At 38.1% G+C, this 22,754-nt stretch overlaps 1 protein-coding gene and 1 long non-coding RNA gene across 8 annotated transcripts in view; one reads left to right on the plus strand and one right to left on the minus strand.

Annotated features, from left to right (window-relative positions):
• The window catches only part of cadm3 (cell adhesion molecule 3), a 146,844-nt gene that overhangs the window by 114,913 nt on the left and 9,177 nt on the right, over positions 1-22,754 (minus strand). The gene's annotated exons all lie outside the window — the stretch shown is intronic.
• On the plus strand, positions 6,910-22,399 carry LOC106962318 (uncharacterized). The gene is made up of 3 exons (XR_001427956.1): positions 6,910-7,397; positions 14,140-14,142; positions 22,387-22,399. It is a non-coding gene; the product is annotated as an uncharacterized LOC106962318 (long non-coding RNA).

The following is a 22,754-nucleotide window of genomic DNA, read 5'->3' on the forward strand; positions in this document are numbered from 1 at the left end:
TCACCACCCAATCTCCTTATTCATTCTTCCCATCAGCATGAATGTAAGCATTTGTGCGTGCACAGGTCTTCCAATCCTCCCTCCTCTTCCTCCTTCGTCTTTCTCCTTCTCCCTTTCCTCAGTCAATATAATTGGCATCGCAGGAGTGCTCCCTGCAGAGTATGCTAAAACAGCAAGCACAAAAACAGAGGGAGAACAGAGAAAGGAAGCAGGAAGGGAGAGAAATGTGGACAAAGGCAAAAAAGACCAGGAGAAGGCGAGAGGGGAGGACAGGAAAGCACAGAAGCTGACAGAGGGAGGGAGGAGATAAGAGGAAACAAGAGAAAGGAGCATGAAAGTGATGAGAGAGGAGGAGAAATAAAAATAGAGCATGGAAAGAAAAAATAAAACAGAGGAGAGGGAAGAACTTAAGAATAAACTGAATATGATGGAAAGAGAAGACGCCGGAGAAGATTTAAAATAAGGAAGTGAACTAGGGTAAGGTTGAGAAAGAAAAGAAAGCAGTGATCAAAAATCTAATTTGGGAATATTAAAAAACATAATAGAGAGAGAAAGAAAAAGAGAGAGAGAGAGAGAGAGAGAGAGAGAGAGAGAGAGAGAGAGAGAGAGAACCCAATGAGGGTAGAATATAAACAATAGAAGAGAGAGCAGAAGAAACCAGGACACAAGAAACAGATTCTGGGCAGATAAGATGAAGGGAGGTGCAAGGAGAGGAAAATGAAGTTGAAAGAAATGGGAGGGAAAAGGCTTAACAGCAGCAATCAGCGAAACCAGAGAAACCAGAGAGCATCTATGCAATTATATTCTGAAACCATCCGGCCCCTCAAGGCAAATCCAGCCATGAACCTCCTCCTGACTGCAAGCACAAGTGCCAAACCACATTACACTCCGAGACAACTATCACGAACCACCGCTGGCCTCCATCGATGCGCTCCGCACTCCGTCTCTGCCTGCGTCGACTCTCGGCAGGTTTCATAAAGAATATATGATCATTTCTGAAAGTTAAAAGCAGCATGCAAAGCAGAAAAAACACCCAGCATTGTATGAGAGTAACATGCAGATCCTGCAAAGACCTTCTTCATTTTGAACAATTATCTGAACGCATCTTCATCAAGGCTTCAACTTCCAGAAACGAGCATCAGAAAGTTTTCTGTGAGTTTAAAAGGTGAGCAGGCCACAGCAATCAGAAGCGCATAGCTGGTATTAATGCAGGTCAGACGAGAGAAAAGATTACTGAGGGTACAGTACTTACATTAGCAATGATTACAACATTACACGACTTGTGGCTAATGAGTGTCTCACTAATGAGCTAATGTATCTCCTGCTGACACGTCGGGGTTGCCAAACTGAAAAGTTACCTTCTGCAAGCCTAAAATTACCCACAAAAGGCCTGAAAACGACAACCTGCCTTATTAAACTGCAGCAAGCAGAGACCTGTTGGGATCAGCTACAGCAGTTTGCTAGACAGCATGCGATGCTACTCATTGATCTTAAACACAAATGGTTTGATGGGTTCCTGTTATGTCACCTGCAAATCCAATTAAATTTGTGTATCTAACCTCAAAGCAGAAAAAGCGGAGAAGTGAGTGAAACTTCATATTTCATTTCTGTATTCTGGTGCGACAGGAGTAATAACACAAACGTCTCCAACAAAAGTTTAACAAACAATGTGACACATTCTCTTGTGATTGTGTTGAGGGGGAAAAAAAAACTGAGAATTATCACCTAAATCTTCAGCTTCACTCAGCTTAAGAGGGGCTTTAGTTTGAGCTGCAGCTCGTGTTCAGCTTCCATCCAGGAACTTTGCTGTTTTTAGTGGTAGCAAGCTGCTGTTTTTCAAAGAAAAATGACTTCAGAAAGCACACTAAATATTCAGCACCAAAAGGCAGAGACACATAGTAAACTTCAGCAGCTAAAGAGCTGAGCATGTCCCGCAGGAGTCAGCCGAGGCCGAGAAGAACGCAAATATAGAGGAAATGTTGGAAAAGCACCAGATGGCCAAGCAAGCTGCTGATCTTTAGCTTCTGTACCTGTAAATAAAAGCAATGCAGAGTCAAATGAAGCTTTAAAATATCAGATTTCTGTAATTTTTTTCACTGCCCTCATCTCCATAGAAGGTACGCCTTGCCTAGCGCCTCTATTACCTCTATACCTGTTTTCCTTTCAGAGCAGCTTAGCTTGCTGCCATTAACGTTAATATTTTCTGTATATGGTCTCTTTCTATAGAAATGCGTTATTCTCAGTAATTCCTTGTTCAAATGTTTCTCTTAGACAAATTAGGCTGTTATTACCATTACATTTGTTTACTTTCTTCGGTTTTCTTTCAGTAGAAAATAACCAATGTCAGTGTTTCTGTGCTGTGCAGTGTAAGTATTGCAAGGAGTCATTGATTAAGATATATCTGCCATAAACTACATGTTCTCTGTTTTTCTTTTTAATAGAAAGTATCCTGGTTCACTGCTTCCTTGTTTAGTTCTAACTAACTGTCTATTTATTGGATTGGTTTGTAGCTGAGCTCTTGTTGCCATTAACCTTTACTGCTTTCTTTTCAATGGAAAGTATTCCTAGCTCAATGTGTGTGTTTAACTGGGTTCCTTTCCAGGACTAACCAGATTATTCTAGTTTGGTCCTTTCAGTTGTGTTTCTGGATGGAGTCATTCACAAAGGTATGAATGCTCCATGCACGATTCTTTGCATTGAAAGTAGACCAGGACCAGTGCCTGTATGCTTAGCTGTGTCTCGGAATGAAGAACTAAACCAGAGTCAATGAAATCAGCTGGGTGTTATATAAATACACTGAGCAGGTGGCTGCTAACAGCGAAACGCGCCACAGACACATGACTGATGCAAACTTCAAAACACAAACACCACAGAAAAGGGCTCCAAACGCAGAAAATAGGAGCAGAAATCTACAATCAACAAAATACAAACAAAAACTGCTGCAAACAAAGAAACAAAAGGGAAAATGGTTAGAATAGCATAAAAAACACCAAGTATAAAACGCTGCAAACGCTACAAAACGGAATGTTTATTATAAAACAGCAGCATATTAACTACTCCAGACTCCAGTGGTGCTCTGGAGAAATTATATTTTATGTAGCAAGTTTGTAGGATTTTTAACTTTCTGTTGTTTTGCTACTTACACAAATTTTCTCTCTGGCTTCAGTTTCATGGGGTGCAATAGTTTGAATGTGATTACAGCATTTTTCTTTGGCGATTGTTTTTTATATTGTAGGGTTTTTTCATCTGTTTTCTGTGACTTTCATTTTATGCATTATTCTGTTCATCTATTGTTTTTGTGTGTGTGTGTGTGTGTGTGTGTGGGTGTGTGTGTGTGTGTGTGTGTGTGTGTGTGTGTGTGTGTGTGTGTGTGTGTGTGTGTTTGCACCTTCATGTGTTTGTTGATCAGAATTTAACTGACTACATGTTATTTCTGCTAGTAGAAACCAACAGAAAATCTGTTCTTTACTCTCAAGTCTTCTCAGAATTTTCTTTAATAAATGCCCATATGACTTGCTACGAACATAAATCATTTTCACTAATTTACTGTCCTTATCCTATCTGCAATTTTATCATGGTAAATTGCTTGCTTCAACCCTTTTGTGCCATTAGTTCATTTTTTTCACAGAAATTATGCAGATAAACAGACATGTGAGTAATACATGTTAATTATGAGGCAGATGATAAGTTTTGTTCACATTCTGGAGGAATTCCATTAAACTCTGACTTGGACGATGAGTAAAATGCTGCAAAGAAAACCTCCACAATCTTCCTCAGTAATGCTGCGATTTGTTTATGGTAATTACTTTATTGTCAAAACGCGGCAACGGCTTTGCAGATCTTACAATGCGACAAGCAGAACACCATAAAACTGCCAAAAGCAACTCATTTGCAATTCAGTCCAGTGAACAACAATTGTGAAATTATAAATGGACGGCGTAATAAAAGGGACAACATGAAATTGTGTGTTGAGGAACATGAAGTCCAATGTTGTTTACTAAAGCAGAAATGATGAATAAAACATTACGCTGCCTTTTGTGCTGCTAACTACAGCCCGCTCTGAAATAACATGAGTGGAGACATGCAGGATAAAGAAACATATAAAACAGTTGTGGAAAAATATGACCTCTAATACAATCAGCATTTCACACATTTTCACACCTTTTACAGCATTAAATTGGGATTTATTTCAAGGCCTTTCCAATTTAAAAATCCAAGGCGCTCTCGCTGGCTGAACAAGTCTTATTTTCCTCCTGTCTCCTTTGACTGTGCCTCCTTCCTGCCTAATATATCTATACCTCTCTCTACCTCTATCTAATCTTGTTTTCTGATGCCTTGGGTGGCAAAAAAAAAAAACAGAAGTAGAACGGACTCTATTTTGTTGAAAGCCAAAGCTGGGATGGAAGTTTCAAATCCAAACCAATTGCATTTATAGCTGGGTTCTGCTCCAAATGGTAATTTGTCCCCTCGCCATTGGTTCTGGCAGGGATGCTTCAGTGATGGATACTCTGAGTAGAGCACAGCTGGCTGGAGAAGAGGATGCTGGGCATTATCATTCCAGTTTTTCAGATGTATTTTTCCCCCTAATTTCCAGATTAATAACAATGTTTTTTGCTATTGCTTATAAATATTAAATTGCACAGTTTTTCTACAGGTCTGTCTTCTAACTCTCTGCTCCACATTTATATTTTTCAGGTATTACTGATTAGTCTGTCATGCAAATTGTTAACACTTTCCTCAAAGGCTGAATCATAAAAATTATCTTGAGATCCTTTTCGATTTGCACATTTATTTAGCACCACTATGAAGCTCATAAATGAAATTCTCAGTATGAGGTTTTATTAAACTTGGGCATTACAACAAATTACAGACATATTGTTGGTCATCCTCAGACCTCCAGCAGAGCTGACCTGTTGAGATACGGACACAAGAGGAATCGACCTACATCCAGGTCAAAGACTTGACCTCTTAGTTCCTACGTAGACCAGAAATACCAAGAACTAAAGAGCCATATCTGCCTCAAAACAGTAAAACTACAAATTCCAAAATGCAATGCAACAGTCAGCTTACACTGTCCTCTTCCTCTTGTACCCATCAGGTTGACCTGCTGCTGAAAGCCTGAGTAAAAACTGAAGTGATATTCTGGAAAGAGACAAACTAAAGGTGAAGGTTAGAATAAACCAGGGTTGAATGAAAGAGTTTCTTATTTGGTACTTCATACCGACTTCCACTGCTCCACTTCGTCTGATTCTGATGAGAAATGAGTCCAATAAACTCCAAAAGCTGCAACACGCTGAAGCAGAAGTTTTAGTGTTTCATTGGAGACACAGATGAATTTCCACTGATCAGATTCTGATACCAAACCCCAATAAAGTTACAAGCCCAGTAGAGATGTCAGCTGCCTTTGGCTTAGTGCTTCTAAATGTCTGCTGCGGTTTGTGTTGGTTGATATTTTCTTTTTAAGCTTTCTTCTGCTTTGATTCCAAGCTGGGATATGGGTAGCTGTATAATTTGATTTCCAGTGAGGCCTTTAGTTTTTCGCCTATTTTGACAGCGTATGATAAAACACTTTAATATTAAAGTATGGGTAGAACACTGACGCTGAGAGAAAGACATCAGGATTGTTGAAGTATTTTTGCTTTACTGAACCTGTAGACTGTTTGTTCTAAAACATTATTTTTTATCTTTTTAGTAATATTTTACGTGATAACTGTTAATAACTGTTTTCAATTTAAAATGCAGTTTAAATTATTACTCAGGCTCTGACAACCCTGGGGAAGATTTTAAAGCTAATGCGTGTTTCATTGTCACCAGGAGAGGGTGAAAAACACGAAGATGTTTCCAAAAACATGAAGATATTTCCAAAGCAAATCTCAAACTTTAATCTGAGATTAAAGTCAGAATTTTGTGGAGAAAAGTCAAAATTGACCTCAATCCTCTTCCGTCTATATTCAGGTATAATTCACATCAAACTGGGCTGATTTGATCTGATTTTTTTGACCAAATCTGTCTGAAGTAATTTTAAAAGTGTCTTGAGATTATATTTTTTTATGAATTGGCATTTTCTAAACAAACTTCATCCAGTTTATGGCAAGTGAAATATCTCAAATATGCCTCACAATCCAACACTGGATAAAAATTATTCCTATTCTTTGAGTAACAAGCATCTTTTCTCAGTAGACCGTCATCCTCCTCTGACCTTTCCTATTGAATTCTTTCACACAATCTGCTGCATTGTCGAGTCTCCTGTGAATACGTCTCTGCACCAGCTCTATCACTAGGTTTGGAAACTCAGAAATGCATGCAGCCGAGGCAGCGCTCGGGGAGAAATCATCTGACAAATGGCAGGTGTTGCATCACTGTTCTTATTTCTAGTTTTAATGGATTTACTCCTCTGACAGTGACGGCGTCTGCGACTTCGCTTTGAAACATAGTGTATAAAGAGTTACCCTATCACACTGTCTATGGCATCTGGCACTATGAATTATTAATGCTTATCTTAGGAGTATCTAAATGGAGCTTTCAAGGTCCCATTTTAGTTCCTACTCTTAAGCAAAAGCCATAATAAGCACAAAAAGATTTTTAAACTCTATTCAGCTGTATTTCTACGTAGATGCGCCAGTGTAGCTTTGTTTTTCGGATATTAAAGTGGTCATTTGAATTTCAATCATGCATTTTCTGTACAATTAGAGGCTCCAAAGAATATATAATTGGGTATTTGTTTTGGTTTCATGTGCTTATATAGATGTTGGAAAGCCGCTCACAGATAACATGTTCCTTCATCAGGTCTTTCTTTATGAAAATTGAAGATGTCACTTGATTCAGGTGAAGCTTTCAATTTTCCCTTCAAAGTGAGCAACATCAGTTGATTGGAAGGAGTTAAGTGATTCACTCCTGACAGAGGATTTGATAGGTGCAGTTTAGAGAGGATGAACCAATTTGGAAGAGTGACAATTAAGCAAGAGAGGACTCCCTTCTGTTGTCAGTCATTCTCGCAGTATGTGCTGTGTATGCAGCGCTGCTTTGCCCAGATATGCAATGACAGTTGTCTATTGTCTAAGAGGGATGTGTCCATCTGTTTATGACTGGGCTGACTGGGGCTAATCTCTGCAGGAGCCACTAAAGAAAACAGAAAGTGATTGGATTCTTCTGAGGACAAGAAATTGGAGCACGTTTTAACACTTAGCCACTCCTCTAGTCAAACACTGTAAAGGAGCAGATGCTGGAGGAGGACGGAGTCTGGCTGAGGCCACATTTCTGGACAAATTGTCACAATAAAGCGTAGAGATCCCAATTACAGTGTTGTCTCACCCAGAGGGTTTTACCTGACATTGGCAACTTTAGCTGAAGGCAAACTTTAATCTGCGAATTTTTGCCTTATTTTTCTTGCAGCAAGTGTAAAAACTGTCATTGTAACTTGCAATGGGAATAAGCCCCAGAAGCTAATTTGTCCTTGTTGTGAATTGTTTTTCTGGGTTAATTTAGTTTTATTTTTTTCTTGCATGCATCAGAATGTTTGTTAACTCAACTTTAACACTGAATGTGGTCCTTTGGGGTTGGTGTTTTTCATGGACAACAATAAAGTATTTTTATTCGAAAAGGACTTACAGTTAAATGCAGTTATTTCCATATAACCGTCAGTGAGAATTTCCAAAATTATATGTATTTGGAATCTCCCAGAATCCTAATAGATTTTTTTTAATTTATTTTACTTTCTTTAAGTCCTTCTTCAAGCCTCTCATAGTAGTTCACTAGAATGTTGGCCCATTGCAGGCTGTATTAAAGACTTGATTCAGGAAGTCAAACTTTGGACAGAAAATCATCTTCCACATGAGTAATGACCCTATTTTGAAACATGTAGGTACAGAACTCATGTAGTCGTGGATGAAAATATTTTCATTCAGTTTTTATCACATACATTTAGAAAGAAAAAATAGTAGCTCAACTTTGAGAACTGGTAACCAACTCATCAGACAGAATAAATAATCCATGTGTTATATTTGATCAAATATGATACATCTCGAAACAATTGCCAAAGTTTGACCAGAAAAGCAAATTAAGTATTTATATAACATCTGATATTGATAATGCAGTTCTGTCTGGTCTTCTAGAGGAAAGCACAGCTCCACTACAGCTACTACTAAATTCAGCTGCAAGAATGCTGACCAGGACGAAAAAGCAAACATCACACAGATGTTAGAGTAGATGTGTTTGCTACTGGTGCATTTTAGATTTGATTTTAAGGTGTTTTTATTGGAATTGATGGAAGTATTGATGGTTTCACGCCGACATATCTGATTTAATTCCACTATAAAAGCCCTGCAGACTCACCAGGTTCTTTGATAAAGGCTGTCTGACAGCATTTAAAGTTAAAACCAAAACTCACGATAAGCCTTATTAATTTATTAGAGCCCTCACCTTAGAGCAACTTTCCTGAACACCAGAGAACAGCTAATCTTTTATTCTGACTTCTACCTGAACTTCAGTACTTGTCTCTTATTTTATTCTATTTTACTTCTCTGTTCATGAAATTCCAAACAAGTTTACACTTGGCTGGTTTTATTGTATGTTTTTTAAATATTAAATAATAAAGTCTAACTATGTTTAATCATTATTTATTTGCCTTGAGGCCAAATATGACATAATAAATCTCATTTTGCTTTAACAATTTTAGGTACGATTGAATGTTTGAATGTTTATTTCTTGTGTATAATTCTAAAAGTACTTTGTGTTTCATTTAATTGTGTTAAAAGGGCTTGATGAATTCTAATTGATCGATTAATCACTTTATCATCTAGGGTTTCCCAGTTTGCTTAAAGGTAAAGTGATCTTTGTGAATGCAAATTTCTTAAATCAAATTCAAATAATTTTGGTAATGGTAAAGTTTATATGAAATTGTTGTGTGTATTTAAATATTTTAACTTTTTGGCATAATCATGTGATAGGGTTGTGCAAATAAACGATTGTAACTTAAATTTAGTTTAATTTCTAAAATAAAAACAATGACAAAAAACAAGGAACTCTATTTTGTCATTGTCCAACAAAAAAAAAAAAAATCTGTTAAAATAATTTGCTACATTCTCTTGTTCAACTTGAAAAAAAAAAACACTTGGAATAATCCAGTGTAAAATTCAGAATATTATCCAGTTTGTAAATCTGTGAATATTATTATTTTTGATATCTTTGCCATTTTGTTCCTCTGGCGTCTCTCAGTCACATTTGACAGAGCCGAGCTGAATGCAGCTGCGACATGAGGTCTTAAAAACCTGAAGCGGCAGAAACACTTTACTGTAAATCCTCACCCAATTAACTGTAACCTCTGGAAAACCTGCTATTAAAGAGTCACTTCAATACGGGGTTTAAGCTTCTGTTAGCCTGCTGCTGCTTCTAACCTCGCTCTTCCTCAGTAGAAACAGGTTCAATAAAGACTTTGCTGCTGAATATGCAGAGTTAGACGGGAGCTATTTAAGACCAAAACTATTCAAACCGCTGGCAGATTCAGGTTTAAAGCAATCTTTTAATTTAGCCAACATTTACATTTGAAAGTAACCCATCAGAGTCCTGTCTTGTATCTGATATAGACTCTGAGGTAATCTATGAACTGAGATCTTCCATCCTCAGAAACTAGACTTTATAATTTATGTTTATATTCTATTTTTTACATACAAGAGGGTTTTTTATTATTTATCATGACAGCATAAATATTATAGCTTCCAACTTATTAAAATATATCATAAAAATTGATGTTCCTTTTATGCTTTATTTTACTTCAGAAAACATGCCTGTGTCCTTTCCTGTCAACGACAAAGTAAAAAAATATTCTAAATTTGCCATAAGCGTTATTATTTTTGATCTTATCCGTCTGAAGGAGTTGGTAAATTTCTGAAACCGTTCTGAAGATGCTCCTGTGTGGATTAATTATAATAATAATTAACACCTCTCAACGTCTTAAAAAAAACAGATGGCAATGAATCTCTAAAAGCTTAGAGAGCTTCAAGAAGTTCCCAAAACATGATCTTTTTTTTTTTTTTTTATAAAGTGAAATCCTGTAAAAGCTACACATCAGACAGAAGTAAAAAGTCAACAAATAAATCCACCTGTTGACTCCAAAAAATTTCAGGACATTTAAACATATCGCAGGATATTAGCTGTGATATGTTTTCATGCTGCTATCAGACATCAAACAAAAAGTAGAGCAGATGAAGCCAAACTTTCAAATCCTAAAATGTACCTTGAATACGTCAAGTGAAGAACTGGACAACACTAATTAAGTTACATTCTGCAAATTTAGCAAATGTATGCTCCGAAGCATGACATTTCATGTTAGACTAAAAGGTTGGTCCAATTATGTTTTCAAAATGCTCCGGGTTTTCACTCCAGTGCTCTTTAAAAGCTTTATCTTTGGTATTTTCAGATAATTTGATAAACCGGTCCTGACTCTGCAGTCGCTCTCTGTAAAACACAATCCCTTTTTAAGACTCCATGCACTCTGAGATGGCAGGTCACAGAGGGGGTTGCCATGGTTTACATGTTTGCTCCATCGAGAAGTAACCCGCAACACTCCAACAAAAATGTCAAGTCGCAGCCGTCCTCCGACTTGCAACTGACCCTGTGACGTTTTTTTTTTCAAACAGGGTCTCGGTAAATTGTAGCGGGAGGTTGATGAAACCAGACCAGCTCTAATTCTTTCAGCCCCCCCGCAGGGAAGAACCAGGAAATGTCACCAAACTCTCCTCACACACAGGAGAAAGATGTTCTCTCTCTCGCTCTCTCCCAGGCACGCTGCCAAGCCCTGTCACAAAGTCAAGCGTGACGCCTCCCGCGAACAACGCAGTGCACCTCCTAATCCCGCCTGTGAAGATAACCTGAAAATAGCTCAGTGGAGCCGAATGCTGAGCCGCAACAAACAAACCAAAAAAGAAAAAAATAAAGAAATATTCATTGTTGAGTAAGATAGAAAGAAAAGTGCAGGGTATCAACTGCTCTTTTCTTTGTTTTACACATCACAACTCTTTGCCTCAAGGAAGTTTGTCTGCATTATCAATGTTTCTCCTTCAAGGGATGCATCAAACATACAGTAGCCTGTGTGAGAAGCTGATATCCGCCACACCTCAGGCTGCTTGTATGAATGAACAGCAGATAAGGGTGTGTCGCTCATTAACTCAATTACATTGTTCAAATCCCTCCGCCTGCCAAAGCGCGAATGGGATCGAATTTAGTCGCAGATACGAAGTCATCTTCATTGACACACGCGCCGGCGGAGAGGAACTCTGCTGTAAATACAGAGAGAGGGGAAGAGAGGGGGGTCTCCAATAACAACGCGGGCCAGATGAGCCTCACAGCGAGAGGTTTGTCAATAAATCTGTCCCTCCAAAACACCCGTCAATTTGTGAGAAAGAGCCAGAAAGACGGCAGGAACAGTCAAAACAGCACTCTGAGCGTGGAAAAATGGAACTATAACAAGTGCTCTTCAATGCTGCCCTGCTGTTTGCTTTTGATAGCAGAAGTCGTAATGACATTCAAGTATTCAGCAGGCTGGGAAATGAAGCAGCGGCGGAAAAGACCAAGATAGGGACAGCGGAGGAAGAAAAGAAAAAAAGGGAGAGGGTAAGCTTGTGTTTGCATAAAATTCCTGAGTGTGTGTGGAAATTGCTGCATGTGTTGGTAGGAATGTGTGTGAAAGCAGGCTGAGGGGTAAACTGGTTGACTGCCAAGTTGTGCAACTACTTGTGGCAGGGGCAGCAGCGTTCCACTGACACCAAAGTTACTTAATAAACTGTGTGATTAATTTGAGCTGTGTCATTTTCCCAGGGTCCCTTTGCCACTCCTTCAGAGGACCTGAGGAGCAGTTTAATTGCTCAGCACTCTGCTAGTAAGAGTGCCGCAAGTAGGGCACCACCTTATGGGATAAACCATACAGGAAATGATACAGTTCTTTAAAGTGTTTTATTTTGTCACATTGAAACCATAAACATGAACTTAATAGACCAACACATTGGGGTGCATAGCTCTAAAGGTAGAAATATTTACGTTTCTTTCAAATAAAAATTTAAAACCATGACAAACCGTGACATACCTTCAATCTAAAATAAAGATAAGTGAAGCTAAGTGCCTCCAGAGTCACCTAATTAGTGAACAGTGTGTGTAATTTGATGTCAGCATTGAAGGTTAGAGAGCTTGAGTGGATTATCAGCATCATGGAGGTCAAAGAGTAAACAAGGCAGCTCAGGCAGAAAGTTCTGGAGAAGTTTAAAGCAGAGTTAGGTTAGAAAATAATTTGAAAATCTGACTTTATAAAGTGACTTCAAGCCAAAGTCACGTCATAAGGAGCAAGAAGAAAACAATTTTTGATAGGCTGCTATGAGAAGTCCCATTCAGTTTCCTGTAGGCCACACAATAGTAAAAGCTCAGATGAAAGGAGACTGAAAGGTTGAGGATGAAACTGAACTTGCAAAAAACTGTGTGGTGAAAAACTATTGCACCATTTCCACAGTGAGACATGGAGGTGGGAGCATCATGCTGTGGGGATGTTTGGCTTCAAACAGGCCTGGGTAATGAAACAATATCCCAAACTCTGGACATTTCACTTAAATATGTTGTGTACAAAAAAGAAAGTCACTGAGCAAAAGATTGAACCCACAGTTTACCTTCCATCAGAATAAATTATGTAAACATTAAAAATGATACATCAGTACAAACCTTAGTTTTAAAGTAACAGTTCAGTTTGTTTCAAGTAAAAGAAACAAATGTTTTCTGTTTTGTTTATTTATTTATTTTTACTTTATGTAATATAATATTTTTTGGCAGCAATGTGTTCTGTCATTTTAGTGTCAGTATAAATGGAAGATTTAGTTTGTCAAACATTATAAAACCTGATAGAATCAATGTAAGAACACTTGAAAATATTTGCTGCTAAGATTTTTTATTTACGACTGTGAAGAGTCTCTATATTGTTGTCTTAATAAATGAAAAAATCTACTTTGCAAGTTGTACTTGAATGCACCACAGAGCGCACCTCTCTTTTCCGTCGTCATTCTAGCTCCAGATGAAATGAATGTTCCCAAATAGCACAGGAACTTCTCTTTTTTATTTATTAATTTATTTTTTATTTCCACATTTTAAAGTTTTGTGGCAGAAAATAAAGTTCTGCATTTTGTGTTCCTTCATAAAAATCCTGTTCTTGGTAATAAAATGCTTTGTGTGTTAAAACGGCCAATTCACAGTCCAGACTTAAATCTAATCAAGTTCAGAGTTGAAAACTGCTGTTCAGATTCTCCACTTCTGATCTGGATTATCTGCTATTTTGCAAAGAAAAAGTAGCACATTTTTGTTTTGTTTTTTAATGTGCAAAGCTGGTGGAGCGATAGCCCAAATCACAGAAAAGGTGGGTGTACAAAGTACTGACACAGGAGGGCTGACTACGTAACAAATGTCACACTTTTCAGATTTGTCTTGGTAAAAACTTTCAAAAACTTTGCATCATTTCCCTCCTTCTTCATTTTTTTTTAGTCTTTTAATCCCAATAAAACTCATTCACGTTTGAGAGCATAACATGATAAATTTGGAAGAAGTTCAAGGAGTATGAATAGGTGGTGTAGATGCACAGGTGATACAAGGTGCAACCGCCAGGCTGTGTCTGTATGCAGAGCCAGGCCTGCCAAACGGTTTTTTTCTCCTTGGCAGCCAACAGCTTGGCCCAGAGAAGCATTTTTGTTTAAGTAAAGACCACGGAGCCTTGAGAACGTGTGAAGCAGCGTTCGAGCTTTTGTTTGTGTCTTCATGCATAAATATAAAACACCTGTATGTGCGTTTCTGGGTGTGTTAGCATCTGTTTACACATTCTTCCCAGGCTGCCTGTGAATGCGCCTATATGGATGTGTGTGTGCGCGTTGACGTACAGTCGGGAACTTGCATGTTCACTGAACAGGGAGCATGTTTTAGTCGGCGCGAGCGCGGAGCCGGCCAAGAGACAGACAGGCAGAGCGTCGGTGTGCACGCGTACGAGCGCGCGGGCATTCTTAATACTCTGCCTAGCAGGCTGTGAGAAAACCAAGTGAAGGAGAGTGAATCAAATCGAGGTGTGAGTGTGTGTTTGTGTGTATCTCTAAATGCACTGCTAAAAAAAGCCGCGTGTGTCAGTGCGTGTTGCGGATTCTCATGAAGACATAAGGAGCTTATGAAAGGAACATATTCTTTTTTTAAGTAAATCTCATTAATTTTAATTAGCTGTATATTTAGCCCCAACACCTGGATTGACTGTAATTCCATTTGTAAATATTACAACTGCTGAGCAGAGGAGATGAGATGTCTCAGGTAGCAGCTAGATTGCCATGGCTGCCTCACATTTCCATAATGTCTTGTTTTTGATTGTGTCGCGTGCCTAAGAAGGATATCAGAGGCAAATATGCATAACCTTCATTTTCCTATCGCATGCTCTGTGTAGCACGCCATGCCTCATCCTTTTCAACATTCACCTTTATTCCTCTATTCCTCCCTCGCTGCTGGTTCTTTTCATTTTCTCTCTGGTCTCTGCACCCCATCATTAGAGAGAGCTCACTTTTTTTTCCCCTCCAACCTTCGCCGCCTCCATCTCCCTGCCCTTCTGCCCCCTTACTGTAAGCTTTTTTTTTTGTTCACGTGCATCCCTCTGTATTTCTCCCACACTCCCTCTCTTTCTTTCTCACCCTCCCCTCTTTTCCTTGGTAATCAGCTTATCCTATGTGTGTCCAAGCCTCTGTGTCTGCGTTCCTCCTCTCTTTGTTTCCAATTCATTCAGCAGGGAGATTAGAGATGCCTATTTGGTGCTTTTGTCTTCAACCGGCGCAGCAGCGGCGAGTTACACCGCGAGGCGACGGCCCCGTCGCCAAAACGCACATTCACCCGTCATGTGCTCAACATACCTTCATTGTTGTCAGGGGCCCGATCCAGGATACGCAAGTGCCTCGAAAAAGAACTTTTTATGTGTTTGCTACTTTAAAAACACAAACTGCAATGTCTTTTTCGAGACTCTGCGATAGAGCAACACAAAATAGTTCACAATTTTTAACTGAAGGAAAAATGATACATGGTCTTAATTGTTTCTTACAAACAAACTGAAAAGACTTGAGACTCGGGTGAAAGTTCACCATCAAGGACATTCACTAAACCAGCAGCGAGGTCCACAGTTGGATTGCTGAGATCCATGATTCTCAGTTTGTGCTACATACAATCTGTTTTATTTTCCAGGCTGATACTTGAACCTGGGAATGGCATCAAACCCAACTGAACCTGTTCCATTCTCAAGGTTCAAATAACAGTTAAAATTCTTAATCGTTGTCTTCAGTGACAAAACTAACTACGAATAGCAATATGAGTAAATAACAGTATGTCTCTGACTTTTTCATTTAACTCTGTTATGACAGATTGAAAGTTTTATTATGTTGTGTGAATCTTGTTTTTTCTCTATTCCATCTGACAAAGCTTAAGATAGAATGTAAAACAGTGCAGCGACAAAACTGAAAAGAACTGCAGCTGTAACCGCAGGGAAAGGCCTGAATACAAATGCACGGCACAGTTTTCAGTTTTATTTATAAAATATCTATAAAACTGTTTCTGTGGACTTTCACTTCACTGACTACTGTTGTTGTTTTATCATACATACTTCCACTAAATTACCTTTATGTTTGCAGCTGAAAAATGATCAAATGTGAAAAAGTTCAAGGCTTACAGAAGCTTTTCAAGGTAATGTAAACCCAGATGACACTGAGCTGTGTGTGAATTTAAAGCCTCCATATGTAGAATACTCTCTGCCTAATTGATGGGGTGACCTTAAATAATGCTTAACCTTTTCCTCGCTGTAGCTTCCTACTCTGTGTCTGACTGTATTTCTCATTAAAATGAAATCAGCGTAGTCTTCTTAAAGGTTTCCAAGCATAAAACATTCACTGGGTATTACAACAACAGTTGCTTCTGTTGAGCTTCACTTCTGTTAGAACAAATTAGGTATGCAGACGTGCATAAATTTGGAGGGAGTCATAACATCAGAGTAACTACTTTTTTTCTTTTGGCATTTACTCTTATTTACTTATTTTCAACTCTGATAAATGGAGTCTTAAAGCTGCTCACTTTCCTTCTGTACCTGCTACTGAATGAATTTCAACATCTTTTAAAAAGAAATCCTTGAAGCAGAAAAAGGAGGAGCTGTTACTAGAAACAAAACCATGTATCTGGCCCTCTCAAAACTCAAGGATAAGAGCAACAATATGCTTTTATTCAGCAGTCGACTTCCACTTAAGACAAGAAGAGATGGAAGCAGCGGATCTCGTCAGACGGCTATCATACATCCTGTGAGTCACAATCACTGCCAGCACTTCATTATATAAAAGGATTCAACCGGTATCGAATCAAGAGAGAATCTGTCTGGGTGGCGGCATGCACCAGGGCTTGAAATGAGGAAATTGGATAATAACCTCGACATTAGCCGGGTTTGATATCGTTTACACTCTTATTTAAAAATAATTGTAAGGAGGACAACAATCAGAGATGAAACAAACATCTGAAAGCCAATAAAATGTGGTTGTATCTTCTCGTTACCTTGGAAAAAAAATCTTGCGCTTTACAAGAGCAAAATCTCAGAACACGTGATGACAGGAATTATTCAGCATGTGTATAATTTTACATGTGACCTATCGGAATAAATTTTGTCTATTTGAAGAATAACACTTCGACAGCGTAAGGATGGAAGTGTCCATTCAGCTCAACTGCCTGTCACAACAACCACACAAAAAGCTTTAACTATAAAAGACTCACTCACCAAGCTGCAGTCACAAATGCTCACACACACACACACACACACACACACACACTTCACTATATATTTTCTGCATAGATTAGAAAACAACTCGTTGCTTTACACCAGAACCCTTCGACATGTGGTTGGGGAAACTGAACTCAAACTCACAATCTGCTGATTACTCATCTCACAGAGCCACAGCTGTCCTGCATGAAAGCTCTGTCTAATGAAGGAACAGGGGGATTCCCTGCTGTAACTGGAGTTTCCCTCAATCCTGAACTGACCAGCTTCCCTCCATGGCCTTTCTTCACACTTAGATTCTCACTCTGCCCTTGTTAGCCAACAAGTATTTCTTTGAAAACATTTTTCTGAACAGGGGAGCAGAAAAATGCCTGATTTGTGACGTAGCATTCTTGAAAAACTGCCCAGGAATTTGTGAAAAATAAATTCCCAATGTGAAATGTCTACCCACCCACAAGTGAAACACATAGATAAATATTACACATGTAACCATTTTTTTCTTACAAGTTTTTAATATGTTGGAACGTGCTTCACATGTACAAACTGCACTGTGCAGCAACATGCAAACACATGCATCACCATATGGCAATTGCTTTACGTCGTAACATGTGAAACCAATTTGGAAAATATTCCACATATTTTGTCCCATGTGGAAATTATGTCATGCAGTAACATCTAAAACACATGTGGAATAAATCCCACATATGAAATGTTTTCCCACAAATTACACATGTGAAAATTATAAGGTAATGTATTTATGATATTCATGAATGATACAGCATATTAATAACATAAAAAAATGTTAATGTGAAACATTTTCCCATGTTTCACCTGTGGAAATTATATTGTGAAGTCACACAGTGTTTTGCATGTGGCAGCTATGTGTTGCACATGTGAATCATATGTCAAACTCATTCCACATACAAAATATTTTCAAAATGTTTCACATGTGGAATGTCATGTTCAAAAGGAAAAATATGTTTCACATATGTTATTTTTTTTGACAACGTGAAGAAACATGTTTTACAAGTAGATAATCACATGTGGAACACGGATGCATTTTTATATTTTCATGAAATCATGACGAGGCGTGAACCTCCTGTGTTTTACTCATAAGGGTGAATAGGGTGCAAGAAAGTGTTATTTAACTCCAAACTAAAACTTTAATTATATAACAAACTCTACTGTCAACATTTGCTCACTTCTATCTCCTTTATATAACATTTAGCTTCAAACTGCTGGGGGAAAAAAATTCCCATGTCATCATTTTTGTGGACTTCCATGATAGGACCGTAAAAGACGACCTTTTCCACTTCACTGAAAAGCAAACGTCGGCTCTATAGAATAGGATCTAATGATCCTGCGCCTGTCATAGCTGTTCTTTCAGACAATGCAAACTGGCAACTACCTGCTATTGAACTGGCTGAATGAAGAAAAACTTTTTATCCAATTACAATTCCATCTTAAATGATGATGAAGGTGCGTACTCAAAGTGCAGACTACTGTAAGAGGCATTTATCTAAATGATACAGACTGCATTCTAATAGCAGAGTCATACTGGAAACAGGAGACTTTTAGCAGGGCAGTATGATGTGATCGTCAAGCATAAAGAGCACAGCGGTGCAGCAGAGAGCATAAATGAATACCTCTGAGTTGCTGTTCACAATAGCAAAACTTTAATAATGATGCAACAGCCTCACAATAAAACTTGCAACTAAAACAATAGATGCATCCTTTATATAGAAGACAATATTCAGCCCTGCTTCAGAACAATATTGCACAGTGAGAATAGATTTCTCTCAGATTTAAAGCTGAAGCTAGCACTCGGTTCTTTCGCTTCTTACATCATAAAGTGGGAAATTACAAACACCCCAGAGCCATTTAAAGTTATGTTATTTATGGTGATGCTGTAGCTTCAGAGGGGGAGAGGATATTTATACACAGATATGTGACAATATAATGTAAACATATGATTTCCGAGGATTTATTTTCATGGATCCAACATCCATCAGGGTTTATGTCATCTAGAGACCTGCTTTACGACGCTTTTCCTGATTCCATACATGACCGCGCTATTAGTGAGTCAATAACCGGCCATCCAGCGAGCAGACAGTAATATCCCCGACACAAACCGGACTGGAGAACACTCCCCTCAACAGCACACAGGTGAGTTCAAAAGGGCTTTATGGCTGTGGTATCGGTGATAAGATGTCCCCAAAGACACACTGGCTTTCTATGAGCTGAAGTGATGGCATCATCAAAAAGAGGCAATAAACAAGAGCAGCCTCTGCCGTTTCATTGGTGGTGGAGCTCCAGCGCTCAGGGGGGAAACCCTCGGCACTCAGACTCAATCAATACAAAATGCTGCACTCCACAGCCATGCACTCACGTCCTCTGGCACACCGTCACGGTCAGAGTTTAACACAGAAACACAATGACTACAGCGAGCACATTCAGTCATGGTTTAAAAAAAGTACACCCTACATTTCATTTCAAAGATCAGGAGAAACAGGTGGGGGTCCTTTCAAGGTTTACTTTAAAGGTGACCTATTATGCCTCTTTGAAAATGTTAGTGTACCAAATAATTTAGATAATGAGAATGTAGTCTGCTCAGTTTTGCCTATATTAGCCTTTTTTAGGGCCTCTTGTCACTTTAAATCCAAATAAACTGCTGCTGGCCACACCCCTCAACTCAACATTTACTCTCGCATGTGAAAATAGCTACAAACAGATGCACATTCATGCAACTGTACATCTTTGAAAAGCAGAAGTAGAGCCTCCTGCACAACAAACAAGAATCCAGTAAGTGTTTTCTGGATGGTAAGTCAACAGCAAAACACTTGTCTTTTCCAGCAGCCATTGAGGTTGCATGATGAGGGGAAGTGAATGGTGATTTGTGACGTTACATTCCAGAAGTTTTTGAAACGGCTCATTTTCCAGACACCAAAGAATATTAACGTTGTTCCAAAAACCGGCTGGGTGTTTTGTTTTAAGCGTTTGGGCTGTTTTTCAGAAGCAGTAGAAACCTAAACGCAAGGAGAAAAATGTGAAAAGTGTAAATTTTGCATAAAAGGTTCCCTTTAAGTATCCAAAAGCTTAAAACTGATTCACTACTGTCAATAACGCTTTTCCTGGTTCAACAAAAAAGTCAAAATTTAAAAGCCATGTGTGAAAAACTGAGCGCACTCCATGGTTCATTATGTTGTACAACAACCTTTAGCACTTTGAACGAAAGTAGTCCTTATTTACACAGTTGTGAAAGCATTTTCAACCACTTATCTTTATTTAACATTGTTTCTTTGTTAATCTTTTATGACTGATCAGATCAAACCATCTGTCTGGCCTGATCTGCCAGACAGATGGAGTCACATTTGACTGTGGAATATTTGAGTATTCAGATTAGATCAGGGTCAGATTAATGACTCCAAGGCATCCAGGTACTGTTACTAAAAAGATGTCATTATTCCTTCCCCATTGTGTTTGACTATTAAATGCAGTGTTTGGGTTTCTTCAAAGATTTCTAGATCTATAATGGACTTTTCTCTAGAGGTCTGTGGTTCAATCATATGCAACTCTTCTTATTGTGATGCCATACTCTTTTTAGAGGGAAGGAAATTTGTTCTGGGCACTCTTTTAAGCAAAGACTTGACACTTTAACATTTAACATGCTCACTGAGTCCTCCGCAGACTAACATGGATTCCTTAGATATTTTCACAGCTTGTTTGAGTTTTGCATTGTCTGGTATTGTAGTGAATTGCTGCAATGTTCACTTTCTTTCCATCTTGACATTTTACTAAAAAATGATCATTTTATTATTGAGGTGGTCAAAACTTGGCATCCTACTTAGTTTTGTACAACTCAAGCTTTGAAGGTGGACAATCTGGTTATTTGCTTTGATTTAAATATTCACAGAAATTAGAAACTCTGAAATATTATTTTTATCATGTCTCCCGGAAACAGTCCCAAAATGAATAGAAGGTGAACTTTCTTTTAAGTATGACTACACACCTTCTCAGAGAGAAAGTTCTTGATCTCACCAGCTGCATCAGTAACAGAAAGGGTAATTTCCATCTCAACGGCAATCAATTAAATCACTCCCACAGAGAATTCCAGGAGATAGAATATGACATTTGGCGGTAGAGTTGAGGGGGATTTGAAAGGGTGCAACCTGATCAAGAAGAGAAGCCAGCTGAGAGCAAAAGCAAGGATTCTAGTTGAAAAAGAGGCGATTTAATGTATTTCAAAGCTGGCGTTTTTGTTTGGCTTTGTTTAATCCACTGCGTCTTTGTGAAGTGATGGCTTAAAGCCGACTCTTTGCTAAATGCAGGTCCCCTAATTTTCTCGACCCTGAGCTGCTGCAGCGTGATTTGTCTCCTAATAGCAGAGGTAGTAGAGTCTGTTAACATTTTGTAAAATCTCAAGAGCCCTTCTCTCCTACAGTCTCTAAATGGCTTTTGCTATTATTATGATGGTAGCGAGCAAGATTGATCTGTCCTGATGTAATCTCACAATGGCTGAATGGGTCTGGGTGGGTGTGAGCTTCCTCAAATTGACAAGGTGTGATGGAGACTTCTTTGGACGCTCTTGATACCTCTACAATCTGACTGCCTCACATTTAGTTGGGCAAAATATTTCTTATAAACACTTGCATCTTGTGATCCTGTTGCAATTCTGTAGTAACTAACTCCTGCATTCAACTTTAACAACTTTCACCTCATTCGTCAAATACCTGGTTTTCCAACGTTTACGTTTTTTTAAAAGCTTAACTTTGATAAATAATAATAATAAATAAATAATAAATGGGGAGCTTTCAAATCAGGTCTAAACTTGGACAAATGAAATGGGGTTTTTTGGAACATAAAATCCTCTTACATTTTTGAAGTATCTGTGTTGCTTTTATCTCCCATCACAACAAAAACCACACTTAGGTTCAATTAACCATCTTAGATTGAGTTTTTTATGATTTATTAGTTCCCCAAGTGCTCAGGATATTAGCCAACTTAATCACAAAGTATACAATCAATTCCCTATTCAGATTCAAGCATCTAGCATCCTGAGCTGAGTAAAACTTCACCACAGCAGTCAAAACAATTGCATAGACTTGGAATAGATTTATTTTTATTTTCAGACTAATATTTGCTGGGTGAGTCACCGTTGTTTAATGTTTTGTTTGAAAGCTATCAGCTGTATCAGACATTATTACATGAGAATAAACCTAAACTAAAGTACATGCTAAGCTAAGATTTCTTGGATGAACATTTACAAAATGTTTTTCCTTATCTTGAGGGTGCACAGCTGTCATTTTCAAATGTAATAAACATTTTGTGACACTTTGCTTTTCAAACAAACATGTGGTCAAGCAAAAAAAAAAAATAGGTAGAATGAAGTTTGTATTCCCAAAGTAGTAACGAAAGTGGTTATTAAGATTATGGAGTAATCTTTATATATAAATGCAGAGATAAAGAATTTAACTCCAAATAATACTTTAGCAAACTTACCAAATTTGTGGAAAATAAGACTCCTTCTATGCATTTTACTGCAAGATTGTAATTAAACTGTCCAAAAAAAGGTTTCATTCTAAATTAAAACTAAGAAATGTCAGGTAACAATTTGCATAAACTTATTGCAAAGAAATTAGGCAAAAATATTTTACAACAGCATAAATGACAATTCAATATCTGAAAAACTTTGACAAAGTTAAGCTGTATCCATCTAGTTCAGTTTGTCATCTTCATATTTCATCATATCTACATAAGAATAAATAACATTTTTATTTAATAACTGTAAAGTTGAAAAAGTCCATGAAAAGTATTAACTTAAGCAGAGCCATTGTATTTTTTTTGGAATGTATTTACAAGTTTGTAGCAAAATCTGAAATTATTTTGTACAATTCAACTGTCATTTCATGTTCTTAAGTTAATGTAGGCTCATTACTTTACCTCAGCTTTCACAATGCATTTT

Source organism: Poecilia latipinna, unplaced genomic scaffold, assembly GCF_001443285.1.
Source record: "Poecilia latipinna isolate Pla-1442-1.1 unplaced genomic scaffold, P_latipinna-1.0 Scaffold1398, whole genome shotgun sequence".
Classification (NCBI taxonomy): Eukaryota; Metazoa; Chordata; class Actinopteri; order Cyprinodontiformes; family Poeciliidae; genus Poecilia; species Poecilia latipinna.